Below are 12,368 nucleotides of genomic sequence, written 5' to 3'. Positions count from 1 at the left end.
GCAAAAGACTGGTGTCCATTTGCGAAAATCACAACCTGCAGGTCATGTCGACCCACTTTCGCCATCTACCCAGAAAGCAAATGACTTGGCGTTCTCCCGTCCAAGCTCTCGGAGAGTTCCAAATCGATCACGTTGCAATCTCCAAGAGAAACAGCCCTGACATTATGAATGTGAAGGTAAAGAAAGGCATCAATGTGGCCTCAGATCATTATATGTCTCTTATCAAATTCAAACCAATTCCCGCAAAAACAAGGAAGACAACCAAACAGATCACACGCTTCGACAACGATAAACTTCGGCAAAGGGTCGAGGAGTTCCAGGAGAAGGCTTGACCAAATGACTGTGACTTTAACAACACCAAAAGTCTCCTTGTTGAGGCTGCCAAAGACGTTGCAGAAATCAAGAGAAGCAAAAAGCATGCCTGGTGGAATGGTACCTGCGAATTAGTCCTCCAAGAAAGACTCAATGCATGGAAACAGTACTACTCTACGAAATCAGAAAATGATTTGGAAACCTACAAAACCCAACGTGCCCAAGCAGCTAGGGTGTTCAGAACCGAGAAACGTAAATACGAAAAATCTCTCATTGAAAAGATAGAACAAAACTTTAGGAAGAATGAAAGCAGAGAGTACTACAGAGCCTTCAAACGCAAACTCACTGGCTATAAACCACCATCTCTATGCTTTGAGCGAAAGGACGGCACACTGGTGACATCAAATGAAGAAAATTGCAGCATTCTGGCAGATTACTTCAAGAATTTACTTAATTGCTCTAAACCGCAAAGCGCCATTGAGACCAAGGGACCCTTACTCAGGTACCCAGATTCCAGACCACCCGTCAGAGATGAAATCATGCGCCACATTGCCCGTCTCAATAAACAAAGCGCCGGGGGAAGACTCAGTAGTAGCAGAACTATGGAAATATGCCCCAGAGGAATCACTTGATATCTTGCAAAAGCAAATAGAAGACATTTGGAACAAGGAGACCCTACCTGAAGATTGGAAAATAGCTTTGATCCATCCATTACACAAAAAAAGGCAGCATGAAGAACATCAACAACTACAGAGGAATATCTTTGCTACCCGTGACTTACAAAATTCTATTACTTGCCATCCTGAAGCGTTTGGAAGCACAAGTCGAACATCAAATAGGTGAATACCAAGGAGGGTTCAGAAAAGGTCGCTCAACAGCTGAACAGATCGAAAATCTCAAAACGATCATCAGATATTGTACACTAAGGTCCAAGCAGTATGTGTCTGTCTTTGTGGACTTTAAGGAAGCGTACGACTCCATTGACCGGGAAGTCCTGCTAAACATCTTAAATGAATTTGGAGTTGATTTGAAACTGCTGGCATTAATTAGAGCCACCCTGACGGATACAAAATCCAAGGTGAAGTTCCACGGATGTCTCTCGCATTCCTTTGACATCAAAACAGGAGTCCGGCAAGGTGATGGGCTGTCCCCTATACTCTTCAACTGTGTTCTTGAAAAGATCATCAGAACCTGGCGGGTGAGATTACAGGAAGCCAACTACAGTCCATAGAGCAGGGCCTCTCAAACGCCCAAAATCTCACGAGTGCAAAGAGAGGCGCAAGAGCTCCGTGCACTGTGCATCGCTCCCGCTCGGCTCGACTCGGACCAACGCTTCGTCTCTGGGCTACTCGGCTAAGCTCGGCTCAACTCGTCTCAACTCGGCTCGGTTTTGGAACACTACGGAGCAAGTGAGGAAGAGGGAGACAGGGAGAGCGAGCGAGACAGGCGTGGGGAAAGAGAGAGACAGAGCTATTGCTCCAAATCGAGGAGTGGGGGTCTGCACTCTGGTCAACCAAGCGAAGTCGTCTTTTGCACCGTGCACAGTGCATGCACCAAGCGCATGCACCTTGAGAGGCCCTGCCATAGAGAATAGGAACCAAATCCAAGGGGATCGCAACAGACTGCTTAGCATTTGCCGATGATATTGCTGTTCTCTCAAACGACATAGAAACCGCTAGAGCTCAAGTTGAAATTTTAAAGGAAATTGCCGAACAAACTGGTTTGCAGATATCTTTTGAGAAAACAGATGTAATGACTAACATCAAGGAGGCTCCACCAAAACTCCATACAAAATACGGGGACATCACCCGAGTAGACAAATTCAAATACCTGGGCGAGATCATCATGAAAGATGGACTGGACAAAGAAGCACTTCAGGAGCGAGTACGCAAACTGGAAATAGCCTACCAAACATCCCGCACAATCTACAACAAAAATGCCTTTCCCAAAACACCAAGATACGTCACTATGAAACAGTTCTGAAGCCAGTAGTTCTATATGCAGCCGAAACCCTGTCTCTAAATGCCAACAAAGGACTCCTTGAAGAACTGGAGAAAAGAGAACGCAAAAACTGAGAGGAATCTTGGGCTCAAAGTACAGAAATGGAATCCATCAAAAGAGATCCATCAAGGAAGTCTACACCAAAATAGAGAAAATTACAGACACAATCAGAAAAAGACGGGCACGATTTTACGGTCATCTGAAAAGAATGGACGGAAGAAAGTTAACTAAAGAAATATTTCATTTTTTTGATTCAAACCCCAAAACCACAATTCCCTGGTTTAGAAATACCAAAGAAGACCTGCAAATGCTACACATCTCAGCTGAAGACGCCCTTAACAGAGATCTCTTCCGCAAGAAAATATTGACGAACGGGCTAAACCGAGACGAGCAACCCAAGAGAAGACACGGTGCCCCTTGGACAGAGGAGCGTAAGCAGGCCCACTCACAAAGAATGAGGGAAATTTGGGCTCTAAAGAAGGCCAAGTTCAGTGTCAAATGCAACAAGACTTAACGTGGTCCTTGATGGCCCCAGCGAATTATATAATAATAATAATAATAATAATAATAATAACAATAATAATAATAATAATAATAATAATAATAATAATAATAATAATAATAATAATAATGTCGTCCACATCTGTGGTGTAGTGGTTAGTGTGATTAGCTGCTACCCCCGGAGGCCCGGTTTCGATTCCCGTCTCTGCCACGAATTTTTGAAAAATGGTACAAGGACTGGAACGGGGTCCACTCAGCCTCGGGAGGTCAAATGATTAGAGGTGGGTTCGATTCCCACCTCAGCCATCTTGGAAGTGGTTTTTCATGGCTTCCCACTTCTCCTTCAGGCAAATGGCGGGATGGTACCTAACTTAAGGCTACGGCCACTTCCTTCGCTCTTCCTTGTTTATCCCTTCGAATCTTCCCATCCCCACCAAGGCCCCTGTTCAGCATAACAGGTGAGACTACCTGAGCGAGGTACTGGTCCTTCTTCCCTGTTTTATCCCGGACCCAATGTCTCAAGCTCCAGGACGCTGCTCTTGAGGCGGTAGAGGCAGTGTCCTGGAGCTTCAGACTTCAGACCTTGCTGTCTCTCACTACACCGCGACACACTCCTCAAAAAAGACCTGCACCAAATTATTTAAAAATAATTAAAGCCATGGAAATTGATATCGAAATATCAAAGTGATATTATAAAATTATATTTTCGTGTTGTGTAGTGCATCTAAGATCGCATAGAACACAAATGTTTGCTGAATATTTGACTTTATCACACATTTATTCGAGAACAATGTAGCCTATAACGTTAACAGTTTTTTATTTAACATTGTTCGCACCGGGCTGAGTGTCTCAGACGGTAGGGCGCTTGCCTTATGACCTCAAATTAGAAGGTTCGAACCTGGCTCAGTCTGGTGGCATTTGAAGGAGCTCAAATACATCAGCTTCGTGTCGGTAGATTTAGTGGCACGTAATAGAACTCCTGCGAGACATAATTCCGGCACCACGGCATCTCTCCAAAACCTAAAAAAATAGTTAGTATGACGTAAAGCCAATAGCATTATTATTAATTTTGTTCGCACATTGTTCTGCTTTGTAATCGAATACATTATTATATCTGAGACTTGGGTAGTTACTGTAAAATGAAACCAACTTTAAGTACGAACAAGTAAGTGGCGAATGGTTCAACAGTTTATCCGTTTAAACCACGGAGACAGTCAAATAAAACGTATTAAACTTATTTTTTAGTATCCTTACAGTAGTGAGTAGGGGCTGCCTGGCCGAGGCGGTAAAGGCGTGCTCGGTTCGCCCGGAAGGATGTGGGTTCGAATCCCCGTCAGGAAGTCGTAAAATTTAAGAAACGAGATTTCCACTTCCGGAGGTGCATATGGCCCTCAGGTTCACTCAGCCTACACCAAAAATGAGTACCAGGTTAATTCCTGGGGGCAAAGGCGGCCGGGCGTAGAGCTAACCACTCTACCCATCACGTGCCGAGGTTAACAATGGTGGAAGCCTTTACCTTCCACTCCTCCAAGGGCCTTCATGGCCTGTACGGAGGTGACTTTGCTTTTTTTTTTTTACAATAGTGAATAATCCCTTTGTTAATATAATTTGGCAATACATTGCATATTATCTCATCATCATCATCATCATCATCATCATCTGTTTACCCTCCAGGTTCGGTTTTTCCCTCGGACTGAGCGAGGGATCCCACCTCTACCGCCTCAAGGGCAGTGTCCTGGAGCTTCAGATCCTTGGTCGGGGGATACAACTGGGGAGTATGACCAGTACCTCGCCCAGGCGGCCTCACCTGCTATGCTGAACAGGGGCCTTGTGGAGGGATGGGAAGATTGGAAGGGATAGGCAAGGAAGAGGGAAGGAAGCGGCCGTGGCCTTAAGTTAGGTACCATCCCGGTATTCGCCTGGAGGAGAAGTGGGAAACCACGGAAAACCACTTCCAGAATGGCTGAGGTGGGAATCGAACCCACCTCTACTCAGTTGACCTCCCGAGGCTGAGTGGACCCCGTTCCAGCCCTCGTACCACTTTTCAAATTTCGTGGCAGAGCCGGGAATCGAACCCGGGCCTCCGGGGGTGGCAGCTAATCACGCTAACCACTACACCACAGAGGCGGACTGCATATTATCTACCTGCTGAAATTAAATTTATATTATTTATTCGTAGGGTTTACATTTTATTTGAGGGGCCCCGAATTTTTATTTTGGCAGGCGGGCCCGTGTCACAGTCGTAACCTCCCTGACTCTCACACCAAATAAAGTAAGTCCAGGAAACCATGAGCTGCTTTGAAAACGATTTCATTTACGAAAATAATCATACAGAGACACAATGGGGGTTGCGAGAGGATGTACATTAATTGAAACTCTTTGAATATTTCGAGGAGCTTCTTATGATTCGATTCTAGTCGGAAAGGAGAAAAAATTTAAATGAATTTTTCTCATTTACTTATTTTTTACAATTTGCTTTACCTAGGACCGACACAGTTAGGTCCTACGGACACGTTGGGATAGGAAAGGACTAGTAGTGGGAATTAAGCAGCCGTCGCCTTAATTGAGGTACATTTGCCTGCTGTGAAAACGGGAAACCACGGAAAATTATTTTCAGGTCTACCGAGAGTGAGGTTCAAACCCGGATACATCATCTTTATAGACTGCTATGCCTTTCAGCGTTCAGTCTGCAGCCTCTAAAACGCATCATGTACGATCCCTTTGGTTGTAGGATTAAGAAAGGTCAGTAATTATCCTGTTTAATAATAACAATGTTATTTTAGTCCCTTAGGAGTTCTTTTACGTGCCAGTAAATCTACCGACACGCTGATGACGTATTTGAGCACCTTCAAATATTACTGGACCTGCCAAATTGGGGCCAGAAGGCCAGCGCCTCAACCGTCTGAGCCATTCTGCCGGTGAACTTATCCTGTTTACTGTGTTTCAAAGATAAGCCTTTTTTAACTTGAGTGTATGTCGAACCCTTGTCCTCTTCCTCTGCGGATCGGTATAAATTGAGATGAACCTCCCTAGCGAGTGTTTTACGACTGGATGTCCTTCCTGACGTGACATATGATAGTAGGAAAGGAGAGGGTGAAACCCTGTGCCGGCACATAGCCTACTCCGATCGAATAGCACCAACGGGATTGTTCCAGGCTTTACGTCGCCATACGACGGACGAATCATCAACAGGGTCGTATGCCCTCACACCATATGAGCACTGCGAGAGGTTTGAAATGTAATCCAATCTTTCGGCACACAACCTATTGATTATAAATGCATACCACCATCTGTCCTACCCTGCCGGCCAACATTTTGATGGTAAAACGTTTTTCGACCAACGGGACTCTAACCGGCCAACCACGCTGTCAGACCATTTACAGATTTCACGCCCTAACGATCATAGCCACTTCTTTCAAGCAGTAATATTTACAATGTTGTTGACAATGAATTCATAGACTACTACGGAATTAGCCATATCATCCTGCACAATTATTACTGCAGGACTACGATGTATTTTGCTGATGTATTACAATTACAATTAAGTTAATTAATTGAAAAAGTAAATGATAGTAAATTAATATAGCATAATTAACAGCTTAATTGCTTTTTTACCAAAGTACCTTGGAGTCATCCTGAACAGGATTCTAACACACAGAACACACTGCGCGAATACTGGAAAAAATGGTCTCAGCCCGGAACAATATCGTTCCATTACTTCGCTCGATGAAGTGGGACGCGCATCCAACCGTACTGAGGACATCTGTTTCTCTGCGGCAGAATACGCAAGCCCTATGTGGTTCAATTCGGTTCATACAAAGCGGGTGGTTGTAGCTTTGAATGAAACCTGCATACTAGTTTACAGGATGCCTGAAAGCAACCCCTGCTGAGAAACTTTACTGCTGGGATCGTTTCCCCCGGTATTAGGAGGGAAGTGGCGGCAAGATATAAGAGGACAAAGGCGGACAACAACAGGAGTCACCCTTTATTTGGACTTAGACCGCCTCCTAAAAGAGCTTCCTCCACGTCTCTATCACTTCAAACAAATAACCAGCTCCGAACGAGTTGGCCATGCGGTTAGGGCCGCTCTGCTGTGAACTTGCATTCGGGAGACAGCAGGTACGAACCCACTGTCGGCAGCCCTAAAGATGGTTTTCCGTGGTTTCCCATTTTCACACCAGGTAAATGCTGGGGCTGTTCCTTAATTAAGACCACGGGCTTCCTTCCTACGCCTAGCACGTACCTATCCCATCGTCGCCATAAAACCTATCTGTGTCAGTGGGACGTAAAGTCAAATGTAAAAAATAAAAAAAATCACCAGCAACAGCGCGCCGAGACCTGTGGCGAAATAGAATAGAACACCTTTCTCCACCTCCTGGACATCAGCTCACTTGGAGGTCACTTCATCGTTTGAGGACTGGTACTGTAAGATCTCGGGACAACCTCAAGAAGTGGAAGTATTTAGAAAAACAGAAATAATTTTGTGATTGCGGGGGAAAGCAAACTCCCCCACACATGCATAACTGTCAGCAATGCCCTGTCCATTGTACACATCAAGAACTCGTTCAAGCGACCAAGGAGGGAATTGCTGTCGTCGTTGATTATTATTGGATGGACTGTCCGACTCGTTGGCTGAATGGTCAGCGTACTGCCCTTCGGTTCCCGGGTTCGATTCCTGGCTGGGTCGGGGATTTTAACCATCATTGGTTAAATCCCATGCCGAGGGGCTGGGTATTTGTGCAGTCCCCAACATCCCTGCAACTCACACACCACACATAACACTACCCTCCACCACAATAACACGCAGTTACCTACACATGGCAGATGCCGCCCACCCTCATCGGATGGTCTGCTTTAAAAGGGCTGCACTCGGCTAGAAATAGACACACGAATGTTTTAAAAAATTGGATGGACTCAGTGCGACCGCAAGAAATATATCTGTAAAGTGCCGTGTATTTTGTGTAATGTAACGTGTATGTCAGTGGCGGCTGGTTGTATCTGAAGCTGGGTGTTGCACCGAAATTTTCAGTCTCACTTTTTATGAGAAGTTTGCAGTACAGAAATAACAAGAAACTCTATTATCGTTAAGTAGTGAAGTACGTTCGTATTAAAACTGAAATATATCCGTCAATTAAAACACAGGAAATAAAAGGCTAATTATACAGTATAACTACAGTTATTCTTACCTCACTTGAATTGTAAATTTTCCCTCCTGTTTCTCAGTGACGCAAAATGTTGGTAATATTGTGGTGTGGAACTGTATGGCGTACTCTAGTGGCATGGGATAGAAATTACCGTTGGGAGAGGAGAGAAGCAGGCATGAAGACATATCCGCAGAGTGGTGCAATCTAACGGGGATGCTGGATTTGTTTCACTATGGGGGCTTACTAGTCTCGTGCAACACCTAAGGACCAATACAGGCGAGCGCACTACCTGATTCTGCGTGCAGGCTTAGGCTCTTTCTCGCTGAAACTTCATTGCTCCGCGCTGTCCATTTGGGCGTTGCCGTGGGAAAGCGCACCTCCTGAGCTTGATTCGAAGCCAGCAGCAGTTTTTGGTCCATTAGGTAGCATTAGTACATCGAACGACCAAAGATGGTTTATTTTAACATATTTTAGAATATATGCTAGGTTTATTAAACTAAAAAATGAGAAGAAAAGACGACTAATAAAGTGTAAAATTATTGGGAGTTGTGCAACACTGCGCCAATACCATTCACCGCCCCTGGTGTGTGTTATGTTTATGTATATTTGTACTTTTCGTATTGTATCAACGTCTGACAGAAATAATAATAATAATAATAATAATAATAATAATAATAATAATAATAATAATAATAATAATATTCAATAATAATGACTATTCCAGTGAATAAATGTCAGTTTGATAATTATTCTCAAAATTAATTATTACATTGTTTCTAGAGAATTAAGCCTGTTTTACAGTCAAAGATAGCAAGAATACAAGATGGATCATTTCTGCTTACGCCAAAAATTGCATAAGTTATACTTTCTTTCCAATTCCACATTCCACGTAATGAAATTTCTTTTTAATAATATCTTGAGTTTATATCAGAATACACAGTCAATACATAAGAAAATACGTTGAGTTTCAGTATTCTTTTGTTTGTTTGCTAGGCTGAGTAGCTCAGGCGGTAGAACGTAGGCCTTCTGCTATCTAGTTGACAGGTTCGATCCTGGATCAGTCTAGTAGTGTTTGAAGGTGCTCATATACGTCAAACTCGCGTTGGTAGATATATGGGCACACTAAGGAACTCCCACGGGGCAAACGTCTGGCAGTTAGGCGTCCCTGAAAACATTAAAAAAATGTTAGTGGAACGTAAAACCAATAATATTATTACTATTATTTTCTTTGTTGCTATAAAACGTGTAAATTTGTTTTTAAAACTATATTTCTTACTTAGACTTTATTACTTCTCTGGGCACCCCCTGGCCCCTATGGCACTACAGACATGATGATATGGCCTACCAAGCGTCCGCTGTTCAGTCCGAAGACTTACAGATTACAGAAAAATGAAAACTCTCGGTCGTTATTCATGACTTTCTAGACCGGAGCCACTATCTCACCGTCAGATAGCTTCTCAATTGTTTTCAGGTAAAAATCCATGATTTAGCCGGGAGTCAACCCGTGGCCTCCAGATTAGAGGCAAGCTCACTGACCATAGCCCCTGAGGCCTGCTACATCCCTAGGGATAAATAAAATAATTATATAAGGACCCCAGCTACTGTGTGTAGGGATTCTAATTTGACGACATTCGAGATAACTGCGCGTCAATTTAGACGTTTCGTATTACTCTACCAGATGGCAAGGAAACGCGATTCTGATGGGTGATCCATGGCTGATTTTTCAATCATTTGCGTTGGTGAATACTAAATGTGTCACCAGAGATCTTTGACATGCCGACATCATACGACATGGAGTGTAGAAAGCGATTTCTTTCGCCCTTCAAAAATACATCTACTTCTGCACAGTAGTAACTGCAATGTTAGGATCCGGAAGCTGACCCTCTACACTCCAATGTACAGCGGAAGGAATGTCGTCAAAGTCAACCAAAAATATGAGGGTAAAAAGAATTTACATTCCTCAAGACAATTCGATTACTGTATGCCTACTATAGTGAATGTAATTAATTAATTGGATAGCATTATGCATCACATTCTCTTAGATTATTGCTCCATTTGCAGCTAGAGGTACAAAGTTTTTAAAGTGTGCCGTTCGGAATAATCTACAGCGCTTGTTAACGGGGTCAAGCTGGGGGAGCACATTCAGCAACTGTACGAAATACGGCCCTGGCACTTTATTTCTCTACAGCTGAGTAACTTATGTTTGCCCTGTATGATTACACTTTTTCCATTCCAAGGAAGTGGATATTGCTTTGAATGACACGTGCCGTACAGTTTTTGGCTGCCTCAAACCAACAAAAAATGTCGCAAAAGCTAGACCACACGTGTGACATAGCTCCACCTTCAGTCCGAGGGCAAGTAGCAGCGGAAACTGAAAAACTGAAACAACAGGTGGACAAACGTCAGTCCGGCTTGAGCTGTGGCAGGAGGCGGTTCGCGCGACTCTGCCTCATTGCGTGTGACGTGTAGTGTTCTCTTATTCTATAGTGTAATTACGTAAAGTGAAAATGGCAACCAACGGCATCCGGAAAAATACAATTAAATGTGCTTTCCCTGACAAGGCAAATAAACCCGGCCCTGCGGAAATACACGAGTGGATACAGCAAACTTTAAAGTTGAATGTCGACCAACTGGAGGCCATACAACTTGACAATTTGGAAACGGCAGTCTACATCAAGTTAACCAGTAAACTGTTAATGGAGAAGATCCTACTCACGACCAATGGACACTCACAGGTACGAAAATTTAATGGCTCTATATCTGATGTGGTGATAACATGTGCAGACGTGGATAGCAAATTAGTGAGAATAATGAACCTCCCCATAGAAATGCCAAATGAAAGAATAATGTCTTTCTTTAGCAAGTATGGCAAAGTAAGAGAAATCCGGAATGAGAGGTGGTCCTCCACCTATATTTATATTATATACAGTGGAATTAGGGCCATGCGCATAGAGTTAAAAACTGCCATACCCCCCATTGTATCTATAGAGGGATACAGGGCGCAGGTCGTTTACGAAGGGCAACCGAAATCCTGCTTTTTCTGTAATGCTACAGATCATTTTCGACAGGACTGTCCCATACGGCGCGGAGAGAAAGAAAATAAATCGGGGCCTAGACTCCTTAGTGAGATAGTTGCCGATAATGAATGTCACAGTGACTCCCTGGCTGTACTAGAGTCAGAGCGGATGTCCACAAGTACCACACACGTAGAAAACCCGGTCCCGGTCCAACCACAAGTTGCAGAACAACAACAAACGGATGACTCACCTCACGTCTCGCAGACACCAGTCAGCCGGGTCGACTCCCCAACTGCAATATGTACACAGCCACAACCACAACAGTCAAAGCTGGACACACATGAGCAATACCAAACATCTGCCAATACCCAGCCACAGATAGACAGCCTTGTAGGAACAGACAGCTTGATTATAAACAACATTCCAGAAGGAACTAGCAGCGCACCTACCAACAATGACGTGGAGAGTGTATTGCCTGCTACGGTACTTGAGACAGCTGGGGAGGGGGACATAAATGTCCCACCCCCGAATCAGAACCCCACTCCCGATCCAGTGACCACTCGCATGCAATGGGTTGCAGAAATAGAAGACGATACCTCTACCCTTATGGAAACTCAAGACACGGGGTCAGGGACCCCAGCAAGCATACAGGTCGATGAACCACCACTAAAAGACGCCGCCATGGCGAAAATCACACCAAAATTGAAAACACAACGACACTCGCGGGAAGAAACCCACAAGCCCTACACGACAAGAGATCCGCGTCTACACGGGAATAGAATTGCAGAAAGAAGATAGTTTCTCCCTGACACCCCCCGCCCCGCTCACCCCTCTGTTCTTTTGCCCTATCAGGAATGGCACCTCGAATGCTGAGGCTATCAACCTATACAATGAAGACAACACTACTGAATGGGACGCCAGCTCGTAAACATTAAACACAACGGTCCAAGACTGCGACGAATACTCGCCACTTTCCTTCCCATAATTACTAGGAAGACGACATACAATGGTCCCCCTTAGGATCATGCTGCTGACTGACACGATATTATCTCTTAACATAAACTGTATCCAGGCTCCCAGTAAGCAATTTCTGTTCCGGCAACTTCTGCGTGACCAGGATGTTGATATTGCCCTTCTTCAAGAAGTAGCTACGGAGGAACTGCAATCAATACCTGGATATGAGAAAATCTTAAATGTTAACGAAGACAAACGTGGTACTGCTATATACATCAAAGACCACATCCAATACACCGATACAGTTCTGCTTCTAAACTCTCGCGGAATTAGTATTCGTATTAACGATCTATTAATAGTAAATATTTATGCACCATCGGGCTCGAACGCAAGAGTCGAACGAAGGACCTTTTTTACGACAGAAATATTACCCCTTCTT

The sequence above is a fragment of the Anabrus simplex genome, chromosome 8 (assembly GCF_040414725.1).
Source record: "Anabrus simplex isolate iqAnaSimp1 chromosome 8, ASM4041472v1, whole genome shotgun sequence".
In the NCBI taxonomy this organism is placed as follows: Eukaryota; Metazoa; Arthropoda; class Insecta; order Orthoptera; family Tettigoniidae; genus Anabrus; species Anabrus simplex.
This window is presented reverse-complemented; position numbering follows the sequence as displayed.